At 33.5% G+C, this 13732-nt stretch overlaps 1 non-coding gene across 1 annotated transcript; it reads right to left on the reverse strand.

Moving 5' to 3' along the window:
* Window positions 1-4638: 4638 nt before the first annotated feature.
* On the reverse strand, window positions 4639-4709 carry TRNAG-GCC (transfer RNA glycine (anticodon GCC)). Its single transcript has one exon. It is a non-coding gene; the product is annotated as a tRNA-Gly (tRNA).
* Between the last annotated feature and the right edge of the window lie 9023 nt (window positions 4710-13732).

Raw genomic sequence — 13732 nt, forward strand, 5'->3', positions numbered from 1 at the left:
AATTTCATTCCTGGCCATAGCATGTTATGATTTTCAAGGGAATCGTATGAGTTAAAAGGAAAGCGAGAAATCAATCGTTCCTTTCTCCTTCTCTTTTTCCCTTTTTTTTAATTTTGTTCTCTCTGAATTGTAAAGTGAACACATGATCACTTAATAGAGGTCGGTGTGACAATTCACAATTAATTGGATGACTCACGAGAGTGATGGTGATTCTCCAACAAAATAAAATCGGAATCAGATACAGCTAGTAGCTACAATAGTAAGGACGGACTAAGGAGGGGGGTTCATCATTCATACTTCATAGTGGTTTTACTTTGCTCACAAAAAGAAAGCCGTTATCAGTTTCTGCTGAAATTTCTAGAGAGGCAAATCTATATAATTTACTTAACGTCTTTGGCCTTTGGAGGGAGAAGAGGATAAGTTGGTTTTGGTGATTCAGTTTTATTTTGTGTGTAACTGTGCACGATGATGAGACTATGAAAGATGACAGAGTTTACTCCCTCGAAATATAATATTGGCGTTAAGGTCGAGACTCTTTCTCCAAACACCTTGGACCCTAGTGTTTCCGAGTTAATTAACACAAACAGACGACTCATTCAACGTGATCTACATGTATTAGTTGCGTTCTGGTTGTATTGAGAAGTTGGAACGACAGGGGCCTGGGCCTGGGCACGGGCACGTGATGAGCATCCAAATGTCGGGTAATCTGGGCCTCTAGTGGGCCTGCAGGCGATGTCATGGACATTATGCATTCAAGACTTGAGTAGAGGAGAGGAGATATGACGGTGGGATCGATACAGTGTGTTTTGGTTCGGTTTTGACCTTTTTGGGTGTCGATTTTTTTCTAGATTTACAACTTATTCACAAAGTACAACAGGTCAAGATTTATAACTAATCTGGTCTTTGGCAACTGGCATCCCCGAGAACAAATTTGATTTGGAGTTAAAGCTAATCTAGTCTTTGGCAGTTGGCATGAATGAAAAAAAAAAAAAAAAGTGGTGTGGCCATTGATTTCACTTCCTGTTTTTGATAAACCATGGCATAAATCTTATCTTTGTTTCGCCGATGTGCGTATTCCACATAATATAAAATTATAAAAATTTATATTTGATCGATAGCTAACAGGCTGCTAATGCTAAATCATATAACTTTTCTATTACGTTACTCAAAATCGTAATTCCTTCAACTCTCTCTAAGGTTTTCCTGGTGGTTGAGACGGTTACGCTTAGCATATCAAGCTTGGAATCTGCATTGTGTTCACAACTAATGTAGGGAAATGGGTAATTTAGTATTAATAATATGCAAAATTAAATCAATAAAAAGAACTCAACTACACGTCTTCTATTCAACAACCAAGGCCCAAGTGGGGTATTGGTCAATGTAAAGCAAAACCAAATGCCATCTCAGCAAAAAACAATGCATTCATGCTGACATGGCAGTTGTTTAATTTTATTTCAGAAACACGTCAATCAAATCCATTCACATTTGCGAAAGTCTAATTAACGTCCAGGTTGTCCAAGGAATGCACAATGCATTATTATCCACTATCCACTCATAATAGAAGCCTTATTTTGGGCTTACTTATCAGAGAATTGGTCAACAGAAGAAAAGGGCGACAACCAGATTAATTCACACCCTCAGCTCTCAGCCGATTAAAAATTCCAGACTCTCTCTCTCTCTCTCTCTCTCTCTCTCTCTGTCATGGTACTACTATTACAGTGTGAAATGTGAATTAATGAACCTGTCTGATGTATTTATTATGTACAAACTTCGAACTGGCGTTTTGTACCTGTGCACTTATGTCTTGACAAATGTGTAAGCATCCATCTTTCCATCTATAATGACCAATTTGTAACAATCTCTTGTCTGCTCTTTAGATTCCATGCTTATCCCTCTATTCTCAGTTTATTTGTGGCCCTATGTCTATTAATAAAACTGAGGTCTTAATTTTGCTTTCACCTTCAGTGCTGAGAAAAAATGAAAAATAGAAAAAATCTCTAATCATTTAGTCCAGAATTATTTATAATTGCAAATGTGTTCATCGTTGACGTCTAGCTAATAGCAACAAATTCGGCCTACTCGCTCAAGTTATAGGCATTTAATTTATTAATTTTGGAAAAATCACAACGTTCACTTTTTAACCCCATTGGCTCTCTATCAACGGTTGATAGAATAATTAAATAACAACTTTCATTTTATTTGTCCTTCATTGTTTGCGTTTTATTGATGATTTGGACGTCTCGCAAGATGTCTAGTAGTTTGGATTTACTGTTTTGTCAAATAGATTTTATATTTGTCTGTTTCTTATGGTTCAACCCTTTATTATTCATGTTCAATCTTCTGGTTGTGTTTTTATTGTTGATATTTTTGGTTGTACTTTGAATATTATTTAATGAGGTTCATTTAGGTGTCGTTTGCTAAGTGTTTTTTAGGAAGATCTTTTGATAGTTTAAATAGCTAAAAGATATAATGAGGTTTTTTTTGGTCCTGTCTTTAAAGATTTAGACCGTTTGATAAGTATTCTACCTTATCATATTAAGCTGTTCAATAGGCATGGAAAGACAGAAAGTTTTGTTTGAAGCTTCCAGATTTTTGGTCATTTTAGACTTTCATGAGTTTTTAGGGCATAAGCCTTTCCAGTTTTTTGTCTTTCATTGTCAAATGAAGCTTTGATCTTTCAAACTTTGAACTAAAACAAGAGATGGCCTAACGGGATCTATCTTGAAGCCTGCCAAAATTAACATAATGAATTCCGGCCACAAAGTAAATGCAGAAATTAGAAAATTGTTGGGGCCTGAGGGCTGAGGGTACTCAAGCAACATCATGCAGATAAAGATTGAGGGTGATATACTCTCTTGTTTTGTCACAAAAATAGACAGAACAAGACCCTTCATTTTTCAGACCACGTCAGATCCTAGTAGTTGAATATGACATTTCTATTTCAATATAAACTACCGTGCCTTAGCAATGAATAGCAGAAGTGAAAGATAGATTAATATAAGATTTTAAGCTGGTAGTTTATATCAATTTCTTAAAATTTGGAAATAAATTAACTAATTATCTATTTAATTAGTGAAGGCAAAGCCTTAAACGATGGGCGTTACCAGACTTCATTAATTATAAGAAAGATATTTGGGAATGGATAATGGGCCCTTTTGCCAGCAACAAGGGGAGCCTACATCTTGCCGCCCAAGCTAATGGGCCCTTTAACCTCACGGGTTGCTAAGTTTGAAATTTGAATGTAGCAAGGTTTATAAATGTTCAGAGAACGAGAGGGGAGAGGTTTACAGGTTAGAGGTTCAATCAGGGTCAAATAATGATGATGTGGTATATACATATATATATATATATATATATATATATATATATATATATATATATCTATAGGTTATATAAATACTATATATAATATATTTTATAATTTTTAATATAGTTAAATATGGTGGATGGATAGTAAGTTTCTTAATTTTTAAAACAAATTAATGATTAGGGTTCAAGTTTTTTAACTTACATTTTTTTTAAAATACGTGCATAATAATGTAATATGTATAATAATTAGTCATTAATTAATATAAGTAAAGAGGTGAATTGGCGGTAATTAAGTAATCTGTGAAAATAAGAGGTCTTAAGTTCAAATCTTGTTAACAACATTTTAAAATTTCAACCCGCCGGTTAGCCGGTTTTTAGTGGATTTCTAGCAAGTTCAGTTGTTGGTGTATGACCGAACCGGTCAGGGCCCCATGTCACGATTCAACTGGCCAGTCTGGTCCGATTTTCTAAACCCCGCAAAATCCTTAATTTTTAAAACAAATTAATGATTAGGGTTCAAGCCTTTTAACTTATATTTTTTTTAAATACGTGCATAATAATGTAATATGTATAATAATTAATCGTTAATTAATACAAGTAAAGAGGTGAATTGGTGGTAATTAAGTAATCTGTAAAAAAAAGAGGTCTTAAGTTCAAATCTTGTTAACAACATTTTAAAATTTCAACCAGCCGATTAGTCGGTTTTCAGTGGGTTTTGAACAAATTCGATTATTGGGGTATGACCAGACCGGTCAGGGCCCCAAGTCACAATTCAACCGGACGGTCTGGTCCGATTTTCTAAACACCGCAAAATCCTTCTCTATGCTGGCTGCATGGACTTAGGGACCGTTTGATAAGCTAAACTGAATATCGTATACATTTGTCTTTTAATGAATGAGATTTTAAGCTGATCAGGGTCTCTTTAATGACTGAAGCTTAAGTTGGTAGCATACTATAGTTTATAATGTTTTATTTTATTTTATTTAATTATTTTATTCATTCAAAAAAAAAGTAATAAGTTATTCAGTTCAGTAGTTTCATCTGTTATCAAATATCAAATATTTTATTAAACACTTCAACTTTTTTTTCTTTTGTACAAATGAAGAACTTTTGTGCAAACATTTTATTTTTGGGTAACTTCACTTGTGTGAGTGTTACTTTTTTCCTTTTCTTTTTTTTTTTTTTTCTTAATTTAATTTTTTGGTGAAAGAGGAAGAGCAGAAGAGGGGAAACGGGGGTAGCACGTCCCAAAAATCCAATCCAAAGACAAACCTAAAATGTAACAATGGATGAATGAATGTACTTTGACAAAAGATACTTCAATTCTCATGCACCAGCCGGGAATCGAACCCGGGTCTGTACCGTGGCAGGGTACTATTCTACCACTAGACCACTGGTGCTGCTTATACGAATAAGAATCTGAGATCCAAGTGAAACATTTGGCATGAAGGGAAAATTCATAAAATCTATTGTAGGATTAAAATGCCCTTACTAGCAAATAAAAGATATGACTCTTTTGAGAAATTGACTCACTTAGGCCATGTTTGGGAGTGCTTATTCAAAATAAGTATTTATTTGGGTCAGGACCACACTATTAAGTATTTATTGATGTTTGGAAAATAAGCCCGAAATAAGTGCTTATTTTATAAATGATGACTTATTTTTTAAGCCCAAATTTTCAGTTTCTTTTAAGTGCTTATACAATAAGCACTTATTTAATTTTTTTTTCTTCCAAAAGTATTCCTACTTGAATTTTAAAATACCACTTATAAAATTATCCTTAGTTGAATTTTATAAAAGTGCTTTCACAAAACTATAAATTTACTTTCATAAAAGTGTTTTTGTAAAAGTGATTTCATAAAAATGCTTTTATAAAAGTACTTTCATAGAAGTGTTTTTATAAAAGTAATTTAATAAAAGCACTTTTATAAAGGTATATTTTGAAAATTTGAAAGAAAATGAAGGACAAAATAGTTACAAATGCTTATTTATGTGCTTATAGAGAAAAAGACTACAAAACGCCCAATATGAAATAAGTGCTTATTCGAATAAGCACTTATTTTTAACATAAGCACTCCCAAACATGGCATTATCCGGATAATATTTTCTTGGAAAAAAATGAGGCAATTAATATGTTATAATGTTTGGGATCAAAAAAAAGGAGGCAAAGTAGTAATACCATCTCAGTTGTGGCAACAATGTGCCAACTGCAGCCTAGTATGTGCATGGCCTACAGCCCCACATCCAACCATAGATTGGTCATTGGTTTGCTTTGCTTGAGAGTTAGTGCCTATTTGGGAGGGCTTTTAGAATGCACTTTGGGCATTCTGAGCTAAGTCCCGCGTGGAAAACTTATGTTTGGTGAAAATCTGAAAAGCCAAACATAGGTACTCAACTACACAAAAAGCCCTCCCAAGCTACTTAGGGGGTGTTATGTGACGTGGATAAAAAATTGGTGGGTGTGGACTTGTCCACACCACACTCTATAGCAAGGACCAATCCACACCACACTATTGTTTACACCTATTCTAAATTGTGGACAAAAACTGTCTATATCCACAAGGGCATTCTACATGCATAGTGTGGATTTGTTCACACCACGCCTATTGGTTCCATACATCTCATGTATAATTTGTGAGATAATTTACAAAATCAATCATATAGGGATGCAAATAGATTGGATCGGATCAAATTTGAATCAAGGTATATCTGAATCTAATCTGATAGCTGAATAAAAGACCTGATCCGATCCAAACATCCAATTGGATCTCACAATTGGTGATTCAAATTTGAATTCGTTAAGGATGTCAAATATCTGAATCTAATCCGATATGATTCAAATTATGAAAGAAAATATTAAAAGAAAAACAAAATAGTTTATATAAAGAAAAAAAAAAACATAAGTATTTTTTCAATTATTTTCATCATATATATTAATATACACGTCTTTTTATAAAAAAAAAATACAAAAAGTGCAATATAAACATATTTATAAATAAATATATTAATATATACATGTATTTTTATAAGTAAATATGTGCTTATAAACATATACATATATAGGTCGGATCACATAAGGGTGATTCGAATTCCAATTAGATCTGATGCAAAAATCCGAGAAAGGGTTATCCGAATTTGACAAAAATAGGATCTAATTCAGATTGGATGATCCAATCCATTTGCACCCATACGATTATGAATGAAAAAACCACAATTTAAGTCAAAAATAATTTGAAATAATAATATAAAATATTAATGGATAAAATAAAACACCATACATAATTATTAATAGATATAAAATTAAATATATTTATCATTATAACATTATCTTTAGCAATAAACAATTTAAAAAATAATTATAATATATTAAAAGATTAAATAAAATGAGGATAGTTGGACCAGTGTTAATGCAGCTGCGTTACACTGAATCCTTTTCATAAACTGTCAACACCATAGTATCAAGCCTATCCACGAGAAAATACTGTAAATGATAAATTGGGGTGCGATCCGTCCCTGTCCACGCTATTTTATAAACGGGGACCATCCACACAAAACAGAACACCACATTCTATCGTGGATAGAACTAAAACGGTCCCATCCATAATATTTTCACACTAGACAACACCCTCTTAGTCAGTAGTGCTTTAAAGTTTAAATTCTAAAACCCAGCCCAATGGGTAAAGCCCGCTTATCCGTCCAATTCAGCGGTTCAGTCATCTGGACTCTGAACTAATGAGTCAAGCCATGATGTTATCATAATGAAAGTGATTGTGTGTGTATCTTAAAAAGTCTGTTCTGCACCTAGCCTGTTTCTTCATTTTTTTTTTCTTTCCTTCATCTCAAATGATGTTTCTCACTTACTGGCTTAGATAGGTCTAGTAGTGGCAGAGTCCAGTTTCCTGGATGGTTAGAGGATATGGTTAGCGGGGACTCATATAAAGCATCCTTCCTTTGATGTTTCCCTCTTCTTAGTGTGCTCATCCTATCCGTTCTTGTTATACGAAATTCAGATTACCAAATAAAAGGGAGTCATTGACACCGAGTCAGTGGTTTTTTGTGACATAGTGGGTTAGAGATTGACCCAACCAGCATAATTAATGTTCGACAAAAAATCACTATATCACCGAGTGGACCAACCGGACCAAGCTAGAAAGGATTGAAAACACAGCCTACAACCCCTAGGCCCTACCCCTTCATCATCAGCGGCGTTTCATGGCATGCGTCTCTCAGCCCTTTGTTTCAGAGGCCAGAGTAGTGCATATATATATATATATATATATATACTTCAGTACTTCACGCTTGTGGCTGAATTCGATAAGAGTCATGAGGTTAAATTCAAATACAACTCGATCGTATCTGGTTTTAATTGTGGAAGATGAAATCCAGAAGACAATAGCGTAGCGTGTTTAATATTCTAACTAGCTACATGAATTGATCAAGGTCAAATACATACAACTTTTGCAGCTACAAGGCAAAGGATTAATGCTTAACCCTAAAGCAATATAAACACGGTAGTTGCCCCTCAACACTCAACAACTCTGTATAATCTAATCGCCTCATCTTTACCAGAATACAGAAATAGCTTTCACCAATCAAAACCCTATCGGTTTTAAGTTTTCCCGTATGAAATTTGGACTTCTATCTGTTGTTGGATTTGGCGTTTGTGGTCTGATCCGGTGACCTCAGATTTCAGAATTAAAGAGTGAGTTGGTAGTATCAGTGTTTTCTGGAGTCAGGCTAACGTCAGTTGTTAATATCGACTACGACTACACTCAACTACGATGTCCACCAACTAACCAAACTTGTGGCATATGTAATGTTGTATACTTGCCTGTGCAGTATATACCATTAATAATTTGTTGTGGTAACAGGGGTTATTGTCCTATGGAATCCCAATCACTAACTCAAAGAACAAATATCAGTCTTATTCAAATGAAGATTTTTTATTCATTTATAATAATTTTATTTGGAAAATTTTATGATTTGATCTCTTCATATATTTTTATTGGTTTTATGAATGTATTGTCCTAATCTCTTACCTATGCTATAATATTCCTCCCTGAATGAATTATGATAGATTCCTCCACGTGTTATTGTTGATAGCTATACAAACCTACAAAATTTATGAGGTGGAGAATTTTATAAAAACGCATCTTTCTTTCTCTTTCAATTTATTTTCTTTTTTAGAATTTTATTTTGGCCTTAATGGTGAAAATAGGATCAATTCCACTCTTAGTGTGCAAGAGCTACATCATATAACCATTTTTCACTTTTTAGTTTCGAGCCAAGCCAATGAATGATATAATCACATAATTGCATGATAGATCATACATACAAGACCCTTCCATGCAAAGTTCAAAGCATTCTATCATGATAGATCATACATACAACGCTTATTTACATGCAAGGTTCAAAGCATTATATCATATATTTTGGTCTCTAATACACCTATTTACATCTATTTTCGAGAACCCTTATTTTAAATAATGTGTGTGTTTAAAATTGAAATTAAAAAAAAAAAAACTAAAAAAAATATATAAAGGAGTATAGTTTAAAATACTGATACACAAGGGGTTCATTCTTTTTTTGGATTTTGAGAGGGGGGAAGTTGGTCAATGGGATTTGGGCTCCCATTGATCAAGAAATCCATGTTCTTTTTTCAAATTTATGTGGGGCCTATGAAAACTTTATTTTCCCTCAGTATCATTTACTTAGATAAGTGATACCCATATCCCAAATGGGTAAATAACTTTAACTTTTCCACCTAAGGAGAAATTTGCCAACACTTAGATGGGGTAAAATTACCTCTTTTTACTAATGACTTTTTTATGGCTAAAACAGTCATTATCTTATTTACTTGAAAAATAAAAGAAAATGAATAAATACAATTACCTAGGTATACTAACCCGATAAATAATTTACCAAAAAATGAATGAAAACAAAAATGTGTCAATACTTTAAACCATGCTTCCATGTTATGTAAGTGATCCCATCAAACATTTCTCTCCTGAAATTCATTTGAACATAAGATGCAGGCATGTGTTGCAGCAGATTAGGATGATTTAGGTCAGTACTCATTCGATGGATCACAATCACCACATCTTGCTTTTTACAAAATCAACAGATCAAATAGTGGCAGAGCCAAGATGATTGATTTGGGGTTGTGGTGGGGTTAGAACCATATCAATAACTACTTATTTGTGTTTAAAAAATAAGCTCATAATAAATGCTTTTTTTTTTCGGTAAACTAAGACCACATCATGCACTTATTTGCCTGATGGTCGAAAGCCAACCAGGCAAGTTTGCAGACCAGAAACCACTGAGAGCAAGACCTTTCTAGGCCAGGGAATAACCTTCCTACCAACATGAGAAAACAAAACAGAGATATTTGCTGCAACTTTTAAACAGTCCAAAATTAAAGAACTGACATCCATAGAAAGAGAAAGCCACTGAATAAAAGAAACATTATCACTCTCCAAAATGACTTGATTGAGATTTAAAAACTTTGCTACAAAAAGACTTCTGTCTGTAACGATGAAGATACCAATAGAGGACCACACTTTGCTGCAATACACCTCCCAGAAACATCACGGGCTACTACACCAAAACTTGCGGTACCTGGTCCTTTAAAGGCCCCATCCACATTAATTTTATACCAGCCTTCAGCAGGAGAGCTCCAAGAAATAGAGCTCGACCCAGCCCCATTAAAAGGGAGCTGTGTTGGTGAGAACGAAGCTTCCTGAGTTTCTTTAAAAACACATTCATTTCTCAAAAGCTACATATTCCAAAACATTAAGGCCGAATAAGAGAGTAACTCTCTTACTCTCCTTCAGACCCAGTTGACTCACAGGAGCAAAGGGAGTGAAACACTGTTTCTTCATGCTTATTCTGAGAAGCCCAAACACTCGTATAAGTTGTTATTAGAATAAGTACTTATTTTTCAAACAAACACTCCAATCTTAGTCTCGCAGGGTGTAGCCAGAACAACACAATACGACATGCCCAATTTCAAGAGGTGGGATCTGCTGCATTTTTTCCTGTGCTTCCATTTAGTCCATGGCAGGTGTGTAAAAACCTATGCATATAAGGCTATACATGTAATAGGACACTTGTCACAGGCTAAATAGAAGTACAGTCAAAGTGCAGCAGAAGTACATCCTCGTATGAAGTAAAGGAAAATAAAAAGTATAAAGTAAAAAATGCAGGATATAGAGAGAGCGCCTTTTAGATGAATGCTCAATTTAAAACGTTTAAAGTTTCAAATACATTGAGCTGAGCTTCAGGTTCAAGCTCATTGAAAAAATTCTCAACCCAACAATACCCAAGTTGTGGCCCTATTTTTGAACCTGAACCACAGGCTACAGGTCTTATTGTCACATGAATGTTTTCTCTGATTCAACTTTTCCATTCAGGTTGTTTAGCAAACCAAACCGAGAAAATGGCAGTTATTTTGGAATTCAAGACGACTCTTCAGATTGCCATCAACATCCGTTGTGAAATAAATTTCAGCGAAGACATTGCCACGTTCGTATGTAAATCTCTGCTCTTAGTCATCTTCAATAAAAACAGGGTGCTTCCTCTAAAAAACAATAAAAACAGGGTGTTGCACTATGTAAATGGCTCAAATTGGGGTATTATGTCAGGATCAGTTAGGCATAATGTTGTAAGCACGTTCAATGAGCACTTGATAAATTTTTGTGACACTTATCCCTTAAAATACCCCAATTACTCTTGACAAAGATTAAAAACCACTTTTGATAATTGTCAAAATATTTAACAAGTACTCATTCAATGTGCTTACTATATTGTGCCTACTATATCCAGTCCCCTATCACCAAATACCAGAAAAGGCAAAAAGTAAATACATAAATAAAAAAATAAAAAATGGAGTCATTTAATAAGACACCCCTTAAAGTTTCACAAATTTATTAAAACCTACCTTTGAGCCTGTGTTTTACCAAATATCACTTATTATTTGCAATCGCTTTATTTAATTGAGCCTCCATCACCATCAGGAATTTTGTATTTTTGTTTGGGAGTGATCATGTGATCTCTAAAAAGAGTAGAACGTTTGAAAGGGAAAAACCAACCTTTTGCTTAAAAAAATGTTAAATTTCCAAAACCTCCTCTTAAGTTTTTGATTATTGTTGAAACCTCCTTTGAAGTTTGGTAATTGCAATCACCTCCCTTGAATAATTTGACATAATTACAAGAGACCCCTCTCGTAGAATCTTCTAAAAAGAGACATGAAAATGTTCAAAATACCCATGCATTTATTTATAACAAAAATGTTGGCTTTCCAAATTTTCTCTTCATATGAATCATTACCACAAACCCTTCTAATCTCCTTTCTAAAATTGATTTATTTTCCAATTTTGCCCTTCATATCAATCACTCAAAAGTTACAACTTTAAATTCTCTGTTTTTGTTGTTCATATGGCTCCATTTGGAAGGAGTACAAATACAAATGCATAGAACACAAAACATTGTATTTTGTATTATTTTATATGTACGTGTACTGTACATATTTGTATTTGTACTCCTTCCAAACTGATCCTGAAGTTTGTATTGTTCTTTTTTTCTAGTAAAAACCAGCCACAGTAGTAAATGTAGAGGTAGTTTGGACATTTTGGTGCCATTTTTAGAAGATTCTACCACAGGGGGTCTATTTGCAACTGTATCAGAAAACTCAGGAGAGGCAACTGCAATTACTAAACTTCTAGTGAGATCTCCCCTAAAAAAAATAGTTGCAAATTATAGAGGGTGTCTTGATGCATGCAAGCTATAGAATATGTTGTACTCAGGGTTCAAAATTTCATGAATCCAGGCATATTGGGTGTACCATAATGTATCTATAGTGTCTCAATATGTTAAATATAAGATGTTTTGATTTTTTGACTCTCAAGGAAGTAGTTGAGCCTAAGACCATCCACTTGTGAAATTTTGTAAAAAAAAAAAAAAAACTAAAAATATAGTATATGTTTGGCATCGATGTTGCATATACAGCACTGTCTTTTGTATATGTGTGGGTTGAAAACACTATTTTCTGAGAAAATGATGTTTTTTTTTTGTTTGGAAACGTTGCTGCCATGTAGGACATTTCCCAAAGCAACAACAACACGTTTTATTTGACCAGTATTGACACTGGTACCCGTTATAGGAATTCCACATCACTGTCACATCATGTCCTCATTGGCAACAACAAGCTCCAAATTGAGAAAACGTCAAATTCGATGTTTCACCAAACCATGCATTCTCAATTTCCAAAGTGTGATTTGGAGCACCGCTTTTTATGGAAAAATCGTTCTAAACATGTTACCATTTTTTGGAGCACCGGTCACCATTTTCTGGAGTAACCACATGGATGCCAAACACCAGCATAAGAAGTGAGTGTTGGAAACACTCGATTCGTGCATAACAGGGTGTACCGATTCTTTGAACCTTGGTTTTACTATATATTCACCTATAATATAGGTGGTTCCTTTTTTTTAATTGGATATCATTACATACCAATATGATCGATACTCTTTTTTTTTCAATTTTTCTATACTTTTTATTTTATAAACTTTAGAGGGATGCAATCTATCATCCCATTCTTTTAAATGTCTTTAAAACAGTGATATATCAATGCATTTATAGGGATCTGAGTACACCATACTGATATCATATTCTCATTATCAATATTTTAATCTTTGATTACACAAGAATCTTAAATTACCCTAAAAAATCACATTACTAAGCCTTCTTTTGTTTTTTGGGTGATATTTAGAAGGTACCATGCACATGTGGAGGTAGCCCGCTCCCATTATCTGATACAACAATAATTTAAGATTATAAAGACTAGGGAAATTGTCTAAAACTCACCATGAGTTTTCAGTATTTCTCTTAAATTCACAACTTTTCAAAATGTCTAAAACTCATCATGTCAGTAAGTTTTTATTTTCTAAAACTTACTTTCTGTTAGTGCACCGTTAATGCTTCTTAACAGAGGTGTCTGCATGAGCATAAATAACAATTTTCATGACCAAATTACCCTTAGATGGCGAGTTAGAGGAAAAGGGTCTTTTAAGTTTTCAATTTTCATGATTCATTTTTCTATTTTCTACTATCTATAAATTTTCCTATATTTTTTGTTATTTTTTTGCAATTTCTGTGTTTTTCTATAATTTTTGGTGTTTTTTCTACAATTTTTATTTTCTGATTTTGTTTTTAAATTTCTATAGTTTCTATATTTTGAAAATAATTTTTTATTTTGTTTGCAATTTCTGTACTTTTTATATTTTGTGAAATTTCTATGTTTTATGTATTTTATATTTGAAAATATTTTATTGAACTTTTTCCTGTTTTTCATGTCTAATTATTAAAATACATGTATATATTTTATATTTTTCTATGAAGGTTAAAATGATAATATATTACACCC

This window comes from Nelumbo lutea, chromosome 3, assembly GCF_056320005.1.
Source record: "Nelumbo lutea isolate HS-2025 chromosome 3, American lotus-T2T, whole genome shotgun sequence".
Taxonomy (NCBI): Eukaryota; Viridiplantae; Streptophyta; class Magnoliopsida; order Proteales; family Nelumbonaceae; genus Nelumbo; species Nelumbo lutea.